This window comes from Pan paniscus, chromosome 15 (assembly GCF_029289425.2).
Source record: "Pan paniscus chromosome 15, NHGRI_mPanPan1-v2.0_pri, whole genome shotgun sequence".
In the NCBI taxonomy this organism is placed as follows: domain Eukaryota; kingdom Metazoa; phylum Chordata; class Mammalia; order Primates; family Hominidae; genus Pan; species Pan paniscus.
The window spans coordinates 60,846,435-60,859,204 of NC_073264.2; the positions used below are offsets into that span (position 1 = coordinate 60,846,435).

Consider the following 12,770-nt stretch of genomic DNA (forward strand, 5'->3'; position numbering starts at 1 on the left):
AGGAGGCAGAAGTTGCAGTTAGCCGAGATTGTGCCATTGCCTCCAGCCTAAGTGACAGAGTGAGACTCCGTCTAAAAAAAAAAAAAAACAAAAAATAGACTAATTTTATTATGGGACATGTGCCACAACATACATTCTAACTATAGATCTTCTTTCTCAATTTTATATTACATCATGGGTTATCCCATTAGAATAACGCTGGCTACAGTAATAAATAACCCCAAAATTTCAGTGGCTTAACATGGAAGGAACTTTTTGTTGTTGTTGCTAATTTAATAGATGAGTGTGAGTGTTCATTAGCAGGTAGCTTTCCACCAGGTAGTCATATAGGAGCCCAGGTTCCTTCTCCTTTGCCATCCCCTTGGTCTAGAGCCTTGAAGGAGGAAAAGGAACAACTGCATCTCACCCATCTTCCCAGATGTAACCCATATCACCTCCACTCACATTCTATTGGTAAGAATTAGACTCAGAGCTTCACCTGGCTGCAAGGAGGTTGGGAAATACAGTCCGTGACTGAGAGCCACTTCCCAAGAAGGACTACGCTACAGAAGAGCAAGTATCAATTTGATGGAAAGTTACCCACCTCTACCCATTACAACATGGGCATCATATAAACTAGCGGGTCCCCAAACCCCTGGCCGCAGACTGGTACTGGTCCATGGTCTGTTAGGAACTGGGCCACACAGCAGAGGGGAGCAGCAGGTGAGTGAGCATTTCTTCCTGAGCTCTATCTCCTGTCCAATCAGCAGTGACACTAGGAGATTAGATTCTCATAGGAGCGTGAACCTTATTGTAAACTGCACAAGCAAGGGATCTAGGCTGTATGCTCCTTATGAGACTCTAATGCCTGATGATTTGAGGTGGAACAGTTTCATCCTGAAACCATCCCACCCTCCCACATTCCCATGGAAAAACTGTCTTCCATGAAACTGGTCCCTGGTACCAAAAGGGTTGGGGACCACTAATATAAACCACAGGGGCAAATATATACAGTGGGAGAGACAAAACTTAATAGTTCAGGTGAATGACCTTATGTCTCATCCCAGAGGCAAATCAGTTCCAATTTGACAGAGGAACAGTAAGGCTGGAACCTCAAAAGTGTCTCTTTCTCAGAGAACTTTGCCCTCAGGCTCTAGGTTTGGCTCTGAGACTTTCCTCATCAACAAGTCCCTTTATGTTTTTAGCCAGAGTAGTGGGCCCTGAGGAAAAGATGTCTCCATAAGAACTAAAATGTAAATCATAACAGGACTTATAAATCATTCAAAGCGAAGATTTTTGGCTTTAGAACTATAGCATGTCTTGGTGAAATATATAAAAACTTCTCCAAATTTCAGGATTCTGTTTTCAGAGGACTAAGAAAGGGCATTAAAAATCTGGACCTTAGGCTGGGTGCGGTGGCTCACGCCTGTAATCCCAGCACTTTGGGAGGCAGAGGTGGGTGGATCACTTGAGGTCAGGAGTTCGAGACCAGCCTGGCGAAAATGGTGAAACCCCATCTCTACTAATAATACAAAAATTAGCCAGGCGTGGTGGTGGGCACCTGTAATCCTAGCTACTTGGGAGGCTGAGGCAAGAGAATTGCTTGAACCTGGGTGGTGGAGGTTGCAGTGAGCCGACATCGCGCCACTGCACTCCAGCCTGGGCAACAGAGTGGGACTCCATCTCAAAAAAAAAAAAAAAAATGTGGACCTCAACAAAGAGAGAAGGAAGAAAATAAAAGGAACAAATTGACAATTAGACTATTTTACTTATATCCAAACTTTCTAGAATCATTTATTTATGATTTTCTTTATTTTCAACATTTAAGAAAACCATGATTCTATGTAAAAAAGATTCAAGAATAAATTTGCTAAGCTAAAGAAAATAATTACATGCTTTCCAAGTGATTGGACTGAATTTCCGGCTTACAGGCCATGCTAACACTTGAACTAGCTGCCTATATTATATAGCATTATAAAACTATTTACATCTATATACATTTTTGATATTAAATCTTAAATCTCCAAATTCTAAAGCAACTTGCCATAGAGAACATTTAGCTTTGCTTATAAGCAGGCCAATTACCTGGAAATCAATTTAGTTGGAAAAAGACACTGGCTGAAAATGAGTAGATCTTATTTTAAATCCTGGTTCTTCTACCCATGAGAAATAATCTAGAACAACGAACTGTACCTCAACCCTTGACTTCAATTTGAAATGAAGATGTTGACCCAAAACTCCAGTTAGTAGGAAAGCACAGTTCATAAATTCTACATGGTATTATATTTTATGTTTTGGTAGAGGCCAAATGGTCTAGCCTTACAATTAATTCTGCTGAAAACTAAGTTACCCATTTGGAAATATTTTTTGGAACTCTGTCCTTGTGCTTGTTTCAAGGAAAATTTGGAGGGTAATTTAAATAATCAATCACCACAGAAACCGTACAGCAATGTGAACATTGTAAATTCATTTAAAGACATATCTTCTTATATCATAATCCAAGAAATCTTATTGTAAATTTCAAATTGTGGTGGTGTGAGTGAGAAGTAGAGGTTGACCTGTAATCCCAGCACTTTGGGAGGCCAAAGCAGGTGGATCACGAGGTTAGGAGATCGAGACTATCTTGGCTAACATGGTGAAATCCCATCTCTACTAAAAAAACAACAACAAAAAAAATTAGCCAGGCATGGTGGTGGACACCTGCAGTCCCAGCTACTCAGGAGGCTGAGGCAGGAGAATGGTGTGAACCCAGGAGGCGGAGCTTGAAGTGAGCTGAGATCGTGCCACTACACTCCAGCCTGGGCAACAGAGCGAGACTTCGTCTCAACAAACAAACAAACAAACAAACAAACAAAGAAGTAGAGGTTGAATATTTTCATGGCAACCACTGGATGGCAATAGACATTAACAGTGAGTGGGGGTAATCAATACAAAAGCATCTTTCTGCTTTACTTGATTTTCTTTGCGTTTTCAGAAGTAGAATCAAACTGAGCTCCTGGAGATGTTAGGGAGAGGTAAACAAGAGTGAATTTGGAAGTGAAAGAATTAGGTTTTGGGACACATACTCTGCTTTTGCAAGTGCTTTGTAGGCAGATAAATCTCCCAAGATTTCAGTGCTCAGCCAAGAGTTGTAAGAAAATGAAGTGCCTGCCAGAAGGGAAGAGTTAAGCCAGAATGTTATATTTACCAGAACATGCAACTTTGAACTGGATTACTATTAGTGGTAGTGAAATGTTTGATCTTGTGTAATAAAGTCATGCCAGTTACTCCTGATTTGTGAGTGGAAAACTACAACTCAACCCCACTCCTCTCCCTCTCCTGCTACAAATTTTCTAGGCTATGAACAGAGATCACCCAGAGAACGCCTCTCACCCAGGAGGCCCCAAACTACTGAAACAATGAATGGTTAGCTCCTCTGTGTCCCCACCATATACTGTTGGGGCCTTTGTTCTATTGGCATTGTGGGGTGGAGAGATGTTAGGTAGCATCCCCTGGATGAGCTGGCAAGACCAGGCTGTGTTTACATGATCTCCCCTTCACTCTCCCTTAAGGAGGTGGAAGTCTCGAAGTAAACAGTATACATTTCACTTTAAATTCTACTTACCCACAAGAACCATTTCAACTAACATCTAAGCCCAAACAGAAAATCCAACTAGCCTTGGAAAAAGTTGGGTTACTGGAGGAAAAACCTGCCAAAGATTACTCTGAGGACGTTGAGAGATCAGCCCCGACATAGTCCCTAGAGTAATGATTCTCAAGTTCTCTGCCTACAACTAACTGCGGAGCTACTTAATGAAGCAGATGCATTAGCCCCTTCCTAGGAAATCCTGGGGTGAGCCCGGGAATTCTGTATTTCAACAGACTGCTTCTGATATAAATGGTCTACCAACTACCCTTTGAGAAACACTATCTAGAAAAACTGATCAGTTCCACTGAGCCCCTAATCTGCTCTTCCTGCCACTCATATCCACTTCCACAAGGAAAGAGAAAAGTCCTGGATCAATGCTTTGCCTGGCCAAGAGGACCACCATTTCAACCTAGGTCACTGAAAATCCAGGAGTGCCATTACAGAGATGGGGCGACTCAGGAATCTCTGAGTAAATCACCGATAGAGACCATGGCCGACTGCAGTCTTGAGCTGAAGTAACCAGACTGAGTGATGTGCTTGCCCCAACTTGAAGCCCCAGTTTGAGTATCTACTTTAAAGCTGCCTTCGCTCTAACTTTAGCCGCTGCTCTCCGACAGGCTGCTGACTTTTCCTTGCCTGTTAGTAAAATTTTGATTCACATTTGGGATGTTCTTTAGACTTTCTGAAGCTTTTGTGATTTCTTGGCCCTAGGCAAGCATGTATCTAACTCTAAATAACCAACTTGCTTGACCATAATCCCTACCTATCTCACTAAGGGTCTTATTTAACCTCCACAAGTGCCATATTGGACCATTCCAGCTCCAGTGACAGCCACCCAAACATCACCATCACCTAAATACATTAAACCCATTGCTTGGCCAGGGAAATATGCTAGATACAGTGCTCAAATAGGGAGATCATTTCAGTGCTATCATAATCCAAATGGATGAGTTTTTCCAAAAGCAGACACACAAAAAAATGAGTTCAATGACTAATGAAGCAGCATCAAAGTTTGGGGTATTTTTCCCCATTGTAAATATTTTTGCATCTCTTTGTAATCATTGTGTTGACAAAAACTGAAATACAATTTGAGGGGTATTGGGGACAAAGTCACCCCTACCACAAATCCAAAGCATCGGTAGGTCCTATTAAGTCCATCTCCAAAACATATCTGAAATCTATCCATTCCTCTCATCTCCAATGCTACCACCTCTCCAAGCCATTGCCATCTCATGCCTGCAAGAGCTTCCTAATTTGTCTTCCTGCTTCCATGCTTGCTTGTCCTCCTTCAACTCTTTCTCCCTACAGCAGCCAATGTGAACACTAAAAAATGCAAAGGAGGTCATGTCACTTTCTAGTTTAAAAATCTTTCTGAGGCTTCTTAGAATGCTTAGGAAAGACCAAGCTCAGCACCATGGTGTGTGCATGGAAGGGCACTGCCAATCTTCCACCTCCATTTCTTGCCATTCTTCCCCTTGCCTACCACATTCTAGCAACATCAACTTGTTTCCCATGTATAGAATATCCCTAGAACTTTCCTGTCTCTGGTCTTTGCATTTTATATTGTCTGGAACTTGCTTTAACCAGCTCTTGCCACAGTTGACTTCTCAGTTTCCTCCTTCTCAGAGGCCTTCTCTGACCTTCCTAAGTGCCACCCACCACCAGGTAGTCTCTTACACATCACTCTGTTGATTTTCTTCTTAATGTCTACTCCCTCTTCCACCAGAATGTAAGCCCCATGAGGGGTGGATTCAAGTCTGCTTTGGTAACCACTACATTGCTAGTGTCAGGCACATCCTATGCCATATTGGTTGAATCAAAGGAAAGATGGATGTATGAATAGGTGGGACTGGCATAACCTTGAGTGAAATTTATGTATTGTATTTTTGTATTGCAGGAGTGTTTTGTGGGGTCACAAAGATAGAATCTAGAAGTGCAGCAACTATGTCTATGAGGGTCCCACCCAGACTTCAGAGGGAAGTAGGGTTAGTATTTGAGACTAGAGAATCTCCTTGACCTCATGTTGCCTCTGAGAATTAGAAGTATCTGAATTATGTCTTCCAAACTCCATTATTATAAGTGAGGTTGATCTATGTGAGGAACAGAGGAGAAAAGAGCCTGGATAGGGAATTAGGATTGCCATTTATTAATAAATAGGATCATTATTTCTTGGAGGCATAAAAATGTTTGCTGCCTGGGAGCTCTCTCTCTACAGGCAAATTTAAGGTTGACTCGATTCCATTTTAGGAGCTGATCAATGCCCTACTGCATGCCCAAACCAAATTTACTAGGAGGGTTTACTGTGTCCCAAAGATTTGGTATTAAAAGTATTACCAAGGTACAATAACCATTTTAGATCTTTACACACATCTTGGAATTGAAGTGGCAAGAATAACTGTCCCTAGAAATAATAAGTGCTGGAGCCACCAAGATTTGCAGCAATTCTATCCAAGGCTGAGAAGGAAACCCCACCACTCAGTGAGGCCACCATTAAAAAAAAAAAAACATAGATCGATATGCAATTGGAACACTGCTAACTCTGTGACAGCTTCAGAAGGAAAAGCCATGAATTCAGCTGGCTGCTGGCAGCCTCATCCAGGGTTGCCTAGACCAGAAGAGCTCCTTCTATCACTGGGCAAAGTCTCATAAAAGTAGCTTAGTTGCTTTCAATAGTCTAAGGTGGGCTGGTTGCAGTGGCTCACGCTAGTAATTCCAGCATTTTGGGAGGCCAAGGCAGCCAGATCACTTGAGGCCAGGAGTTCAAGACCAGCCTGGCCAACACAGCAAAACCCTGTCTCTACCAAAAAATACAAAAATTAGCCAGGCATGGTGGTGCATGCCTGTAGTCCCAACTACTCAGTAGGCTGAAGTAGGAGAATTGCTTGAACCTGGGAGTGGAGGTTTCAGTGAGCTGAGATCGCGCCACTGCACTCCAGCCTGAGTGACAGAGTAAGACCCTATCTCAAAAAAAAAAAAAAAAAAAAGTCTAAGGTGGAAAATCGATGTCTCCATCTAAGTATTTCCATGGCATAGCATATACCAACACAGGAGTCACACTTTACCCAGCAGTTACTGGTCCATCTTGTTGAAAGCTGACAAAGAACAGCAGCTTCAGTGGAGGGGCATAGAGCTCAAGTGGAATCTAACACCTGTATTGTGAAAGAAAGAGACTTTCCAAGAATCTTTATAGCCTGGTATATTAATACAGTCTCATGAAAGTGAATACATACAGGACTAGGGTATAATGACTTTTTTTTTTTTTAGAATTATGAGAAGAAAGTAAATGGGTCACACTTATTTTGGTTCCCTCCCAAATATTTTAGGACAGAAGTAATATCTAGTATAATAATGAAAAGTGATAACAAACATCATAAATGCTAGACAGATGAAAATCTATTCTATTTGAGAAGACCTCCACCTGGTAGCCATCCCACAAATCACCCCTCCAAGGAAAAGACAGGTTTTCTCCTGCCACAAGGGGCTGAGCCCTCCAGCCTCAAGCTGCTGTAGCTGCTATACACAGAGGAGGCCATGGGTGAGCAGGCTGCAGAGGCCTGCCTCCCAGGGCACGGACAGGCACCTCTCTAACAGAAAGAGACAGAAACAGCTGAGTCCCCCTCAGCATCTTTAATTTAAAAGCATGATATGTCTAAGTCATGCTCACCAACATGTTTTCTTAGAAGGTCTGGGCTGCTTAGCTTATCTGTTTACAATAGAAATTCTCAAGCTTCAGTGTGATTATTAAAAGTGCAGATGTATGCCCCAGCCAATTCTCATTCTGTAGTTTCGAGGTAGGGGTAGAGTGAGAATCTGAATTCTGAACAAGCACTCCAAAAGGTTCTGAGGTACCTGGTCCCCAAGCAACACTTAAGTCCTTGCTAGCTTAAAGAAATATTTCTCAACCTGGGTCACTGGTTGTGTACTTTAGGGTTCCAAAAAGAGAATTTTTACATTTTTGTATTTTTATTTTGATATTAATTTTTCAAATAGTAAGAATACTCTGGATCACCTGGGTGATAATTTTATAACCAAACACTACTGCAAGACTTCTACTGAAGTATTTACAGTCAGGTCAGCACCGAGTACCTTTAACTTTGTCTCAGGCTAATGAGTCTTTACTTGGATCCAGACTTAGTTCTTTTAAATGATTTTGTTGCTCTCCAATGGATGGATGAATGAAAATTCATTTTACTCAACTCCCTGTTGGTGTTTTTTCCAACTTTTTCATTACTATGAAAAATGCGATAAGAAAGATATTCATATGTATCTTTCTAACTCTATTTACACGTGTATAATTTATATATTTTTGCCCACCTGCTATAGCATTTCTATGGGATAAATTCCTAACAGTATTCAAAAAGTATGAGAACTTAGAACTGTAAGAGGGTTAGAGTCCTGGAGGTTGAGTGTTCACACTCAATAACATCACTTCATTTGCTCAGGAAGGGAACAGAGGGAGGAAAAGAGCAAATTTTGACAAATTAACATGGACATACGGAATTTGGGAGGTCTATGGGATGTCCAATACACAGTGAGGGAAATCGGCTTGGAGTTTAGAAAAGAGGATTTCTTCAAAGCAAGAGATTTGAGAAGTGTCACACATAAGGCAGTGCCTGAAAACCTGCATGGGTGACAGCAGCCTTGACAGCAAGGATATGCGGGAGGAAGAAAGACAAGGATAGAACTCAGGGACAACACAGAGGAACTGGAAGGGAGGTAGCAAAAGAGACTGGAAAAGAGGTCAGAGAGTAAGAGGAGAACCAAGAAAGAGAAACATCAGTACGATACGGGAGGAAAAAGTTCTGAGAAGGAGTGAAGGATTTCCATGTGAGCTGATATTGTCCCTAATTTTATTGTTAAATGAAATAAGTTACAAAGCAGTATGTTCAATATAATGTTACTTTTTCAGTGAAAAACTATATATTCCTGAATACTTAAAGAAATTCTCGAAGAACAAGAACAACAATAAAAAAACAAACAATACAAAGGCCTGCAGTGACGTGTGAGAATTAGGGATGGGAGGGTTGAGTAGGGAACTTTTAACTTTTTTTTTTTTTTTTTTTTTTTTTGAGACAGGGTGTCTTTCTTTGTTGCACAGGCTGGAGTGCAGTGGTGTGATCAAAGCTCACTGCAGGCCCGACCTCCTGGGCTCAAGTGATCTTCCCACATCAGCCACCTGAGTAGCCGGGACTACAGGCATGCACCACCACACCCAACTAATTTTTGTATTTTTTGTAGAGATGGAGTTTCATCATGTTGCCTAGTCTGGTCTTGAACTCCTGGCCTCAAGTGATTCACCGGCCTTGGCCTCCCAAAGTGCTGGGGCTACAGGTGTGGGCCACCATGCCCAGACTCTTTAACTTTGAATTCTGTGCCATTTTCTACAGTTTGAATTTATTACAACAAATATACATTACTTTATTATTAACGTTTTAAGGACGGATCAGCAGTATGATATTAGATTACCAGAGAGGACAAGAAAGACGAGATTGAAAAGAGGCCATTTGTTTGGCAAGAAGACAGTCGGTTTCAGGTAGGAATATGAAAGCATACTGCCATCGTCTAAAACCCTGCTACCCTGGCCGAGTGCGGTGGCTCACGCCTGTAATCCCAGCACTTTGGGAGGCCAAGGCAGGTGGATCATGAGGTCAGGAGATTGAGACCATCCTGGCTAACATGGTGAAACCCCATCTCTACTAAAAAAAAAAAAAAAATACAAAAAATTAGTCGGGCGTGGTGGTGGGCGCCTGTAGTCCCAGCTACTTGGGAGGCTGAGGCAGTAGAATGGCGTGAACCTGGGAGGCGGAGCTTGCAGTGAGCAGAGATGCGCCACTGCACTCCAGCCTGGGCGACAGAGCGAGACTCCGTCTCAAAATAAATAAATAAATAAATAAAAATAAATTAAAAAAATAAAACTGCTTCCCAAGCTTTAAAGTGTATAAGAATCACATATGCACTTATGCACAGGGGATCCTGATTCAGTAGGTCTTGGAAGGAGCCTGAGATTCCCCATTTCTAACAACCTCCCACATAATATCAACATGGCTGGTCCAAGCCGCACACTTTTGAGTTGCATGATAAGTAATCAGAATGCAGGAAACAAGCTCAAGGGCAAAGATACCATGATTTCCCAACAGGTGTCCCCCTGGAATATGAACTCAACAGCACACTCTAATAAAAAGTATTCTACAATCACATAGGTTTGGTAAATATCACATAACTATCCTGATTAATCACACTGGGTATTAGTGCTTTTATAAAAATTTTTAAATTGGCTTTTTACTTGGACATTCCTAACAGTTACAGCTAATCTTGTAGAAAGGAAAACATATCTACCTGCTTTAGAATCTAATGTTTATAACAGGTCATCCAGAAGGTGTAGGGGAGCAGAAATACAGGGCGGCAAGAGCTCAGGGGTGTACAAGGAGGAAAACTGAAGCATGAAGAAAGAACTGTGTTTTGTCTCCAGTGCAATAACTGCAGAGGTCTCTGAAAGGTGAGAAAGCTCTGAAAGTAGGCCTTGTTAGAGCACGTGCACCAGTTACCTTGGTGCTCCTCCATGGTACATGCAATGATGCCATCAAATATCTGTCAAACCTTATCCTAAATATTATTCCAAATATTTCTAGGCTCTTCTGAAATTCTGTCCAGCATCAGCAGGATGGCTCATCCCCTGGATACTTGTGAATGCATAAACTTAAATGCATGCATACTGCCAGAAGCTTCAGTGGACAAGAGCAGGAAACCACAGAAGCTGACCGGACCTCACTGCTGCCAGGAGTTAAGCTTGGCATGAGCACAAACCTGCCGTCCACAAACAATGATTAAGAACAGCCTGGGGCTGGGCGCGGTGGCTCACGCCTGTAATCCCAACACTTTGGGAGGCCAAGGCGGGCGGATCGCCTAAGGTCAGGTTCAGTGAGCCAAGATCACGCCATTGCACTCCAGCCTGGGCAACAAAAGCGAAACTCTGTCTCAGACGAAAAAAAAAAAAAAAAAACAGCCTGGGGAAGGCTGGGCAGTGCTGATCCTTTCTCACCTGCTGAGACAGAGCAAGTGAGACCAAAAAGAACCTCAGAGCTCAAATTGCCTGCTGGCATTGCTGAATCACCTGCTCAGGACCTCCAGTTCTTGGCTGCCTCAGAATGGCCTTTTAGACTCTTCATAGATAGGGCAGTGGAGCAGTGAGTTTCAGTGGGAGACTAGATTTCAAAGGACCCCTCCGTGCAGAAGAGAGTGGAGATTATTCACCTTGGCACGCCTTCATCTTTTGAAAAGACTGCCACACCCTCCTCTCTACCTTCTAAACTTGGCAGCACAGGGTCCAAGCCATATGGGGCAACTTGTACAGAGATTCAAATGACACAAAATTGGCCATAAAAGATACTCTGAAGCCTTTGCATTCACAGCTGCAGTTTTCCATCTCCTCAGCTCTTCATCAGGTGTCTGGTCAGTCAGTCCCAGCTGTTGTCCTTGTCTCTCAATAGGCCTGCAAAGTTCCCTTTTCTCTTTAGCCCTCAGATTTATCTACTTTTGAGAATAAACATATTTGAACAGCACTGTGCACACGGTGACTATCTCAGGAACATTAGTTAGGGGATAAAATGGAGACACACGCCTGTTACAGTACAGTGACATGAACACATGCTCAGCATGACTCAAGCTTGACTGTTTTGGGGCCCCAAGGGGCTGAAGGTTGTTCATGTTAATACTTTTTCCTGTGGTTCCCTGCAAGCTGCAGCGTCTTTTCTTACTATGTCAGGATAGTAGCAAAAAAACCCAAAATGGTTTTAAGATTGACCCAACAAACACATTCCCACCGTTAAATTTGTCTTCAAGTATCTTCCCTATCACACACACTAAATATGCTTTCAGCTCTTTAAGAAGAGCTATTTGGGAAGTCAAGAGTCAATTATATCAGCCCCCACACCATGCCACATGTCTGAGCCACAGCAACTATGTATCTTTTTATTTCAGTCCTCTAGATTCCTCTATTCTATTCCAATGTGTTAATTTTAAAGAATTTAGCAGCTAGCTTCCAATTTAAAATAACGAGAAAGATTTTGTCCTCTATTTTTATATGAAGCACTTTAACTGCCGCTAACATCATTGAAGTTAGCATAGACACAGGAAAGAGGGTGCACCCTTGAAATCACTTATCTCCAAAAGGAAAAGGCAAAGAAAGCACTTCTAAAGGAATGAAAAGTAGAAGAGATGGGTGGGAGGGGACCTTGAATACAGTTGTTAGGGTTTGTTTTAAAGTCCTACCTGAGTGTTCTCTCCCCAGGAACTGGGTAGAAGTTCTCTAACTTCACCCATTAACAAAAATAGAATGAGCAGGACCTCACTTAGTCATGTGACTCTAATTCCTTTCTTGAATTCCATAAGACAACTACAATCAGGTGCGGTGAACGATTTTTGGGGAAGAATCTCTTGTACACGTATAATGTCTGGAAAACAAATGACTTCCATTTTTCTTGCATTTGAAGACTCACCTCAAAATTTTTCATAGGGAGAACATAATGACCACATTAAATTCATTCTAAGTAATAAGAGACTTTAAAAATGAATGAATCACCTTCAGTCTTGCTTAGGGACAAGAGAAAACTCTGGACCCAACTGTGGTCTCTGTCTTGCCTGACTCACTGGGACACAAAAACCTTACCAAGGCCCAAATCCCTTGCCCTTGGGTAAGAGAAAGGATGGAGCTGAGCTCCATTTTGCATACTTAAGAAACAGGCCTGGCTGGCAAAATAGAACATGCTAGTGGTGGGTTCCAGCACCTACAGAGACTGAGCAGGGGAACTGGACCAGAGCCTGGACAATAACAAGAAAAGCATCGCTTTCCTGGGGGAGGAAACCCAGCCCTGGAATGGAAAGACAGGCGCATGCACTCCATTTAGGAGATCCTGGAGTGAACACAAAACCGCTCATTATTAGGGAGGCTGGGTTCAGCCAGTCCTGAGTTGCCCTGAGCACGTGGTTCTGTCACCGACTTCTGTCCCCGCTGCAGATCTGAATTCTCTCATCTCCTCCCATCCCCCTTGGAACCGTTCTCTGGTCAACTGTTTGATCAGCATGGGGATGACTCCAGGGCTGAGCCAGAACCGCCCCTGCTGAATGCTCAGAGCACCCAGAGGGAGGACACTAACCAAGCATCCCT

At 42.5% G+C, this 12,770-nt stretch overlaps 1 protein-coding gene across 1 annotated transcript in view; it reads right to left on the bottom strand.

The window, feature by feature from the left end:
• Positions 1-12,770, bottom strand: part of RTN1 (reticulon 1) — a 273,965-nt gene that overhangs the window by 118,138 nt on the left and 143,057 nt on the right. The window lies entirely within an intron of this gene.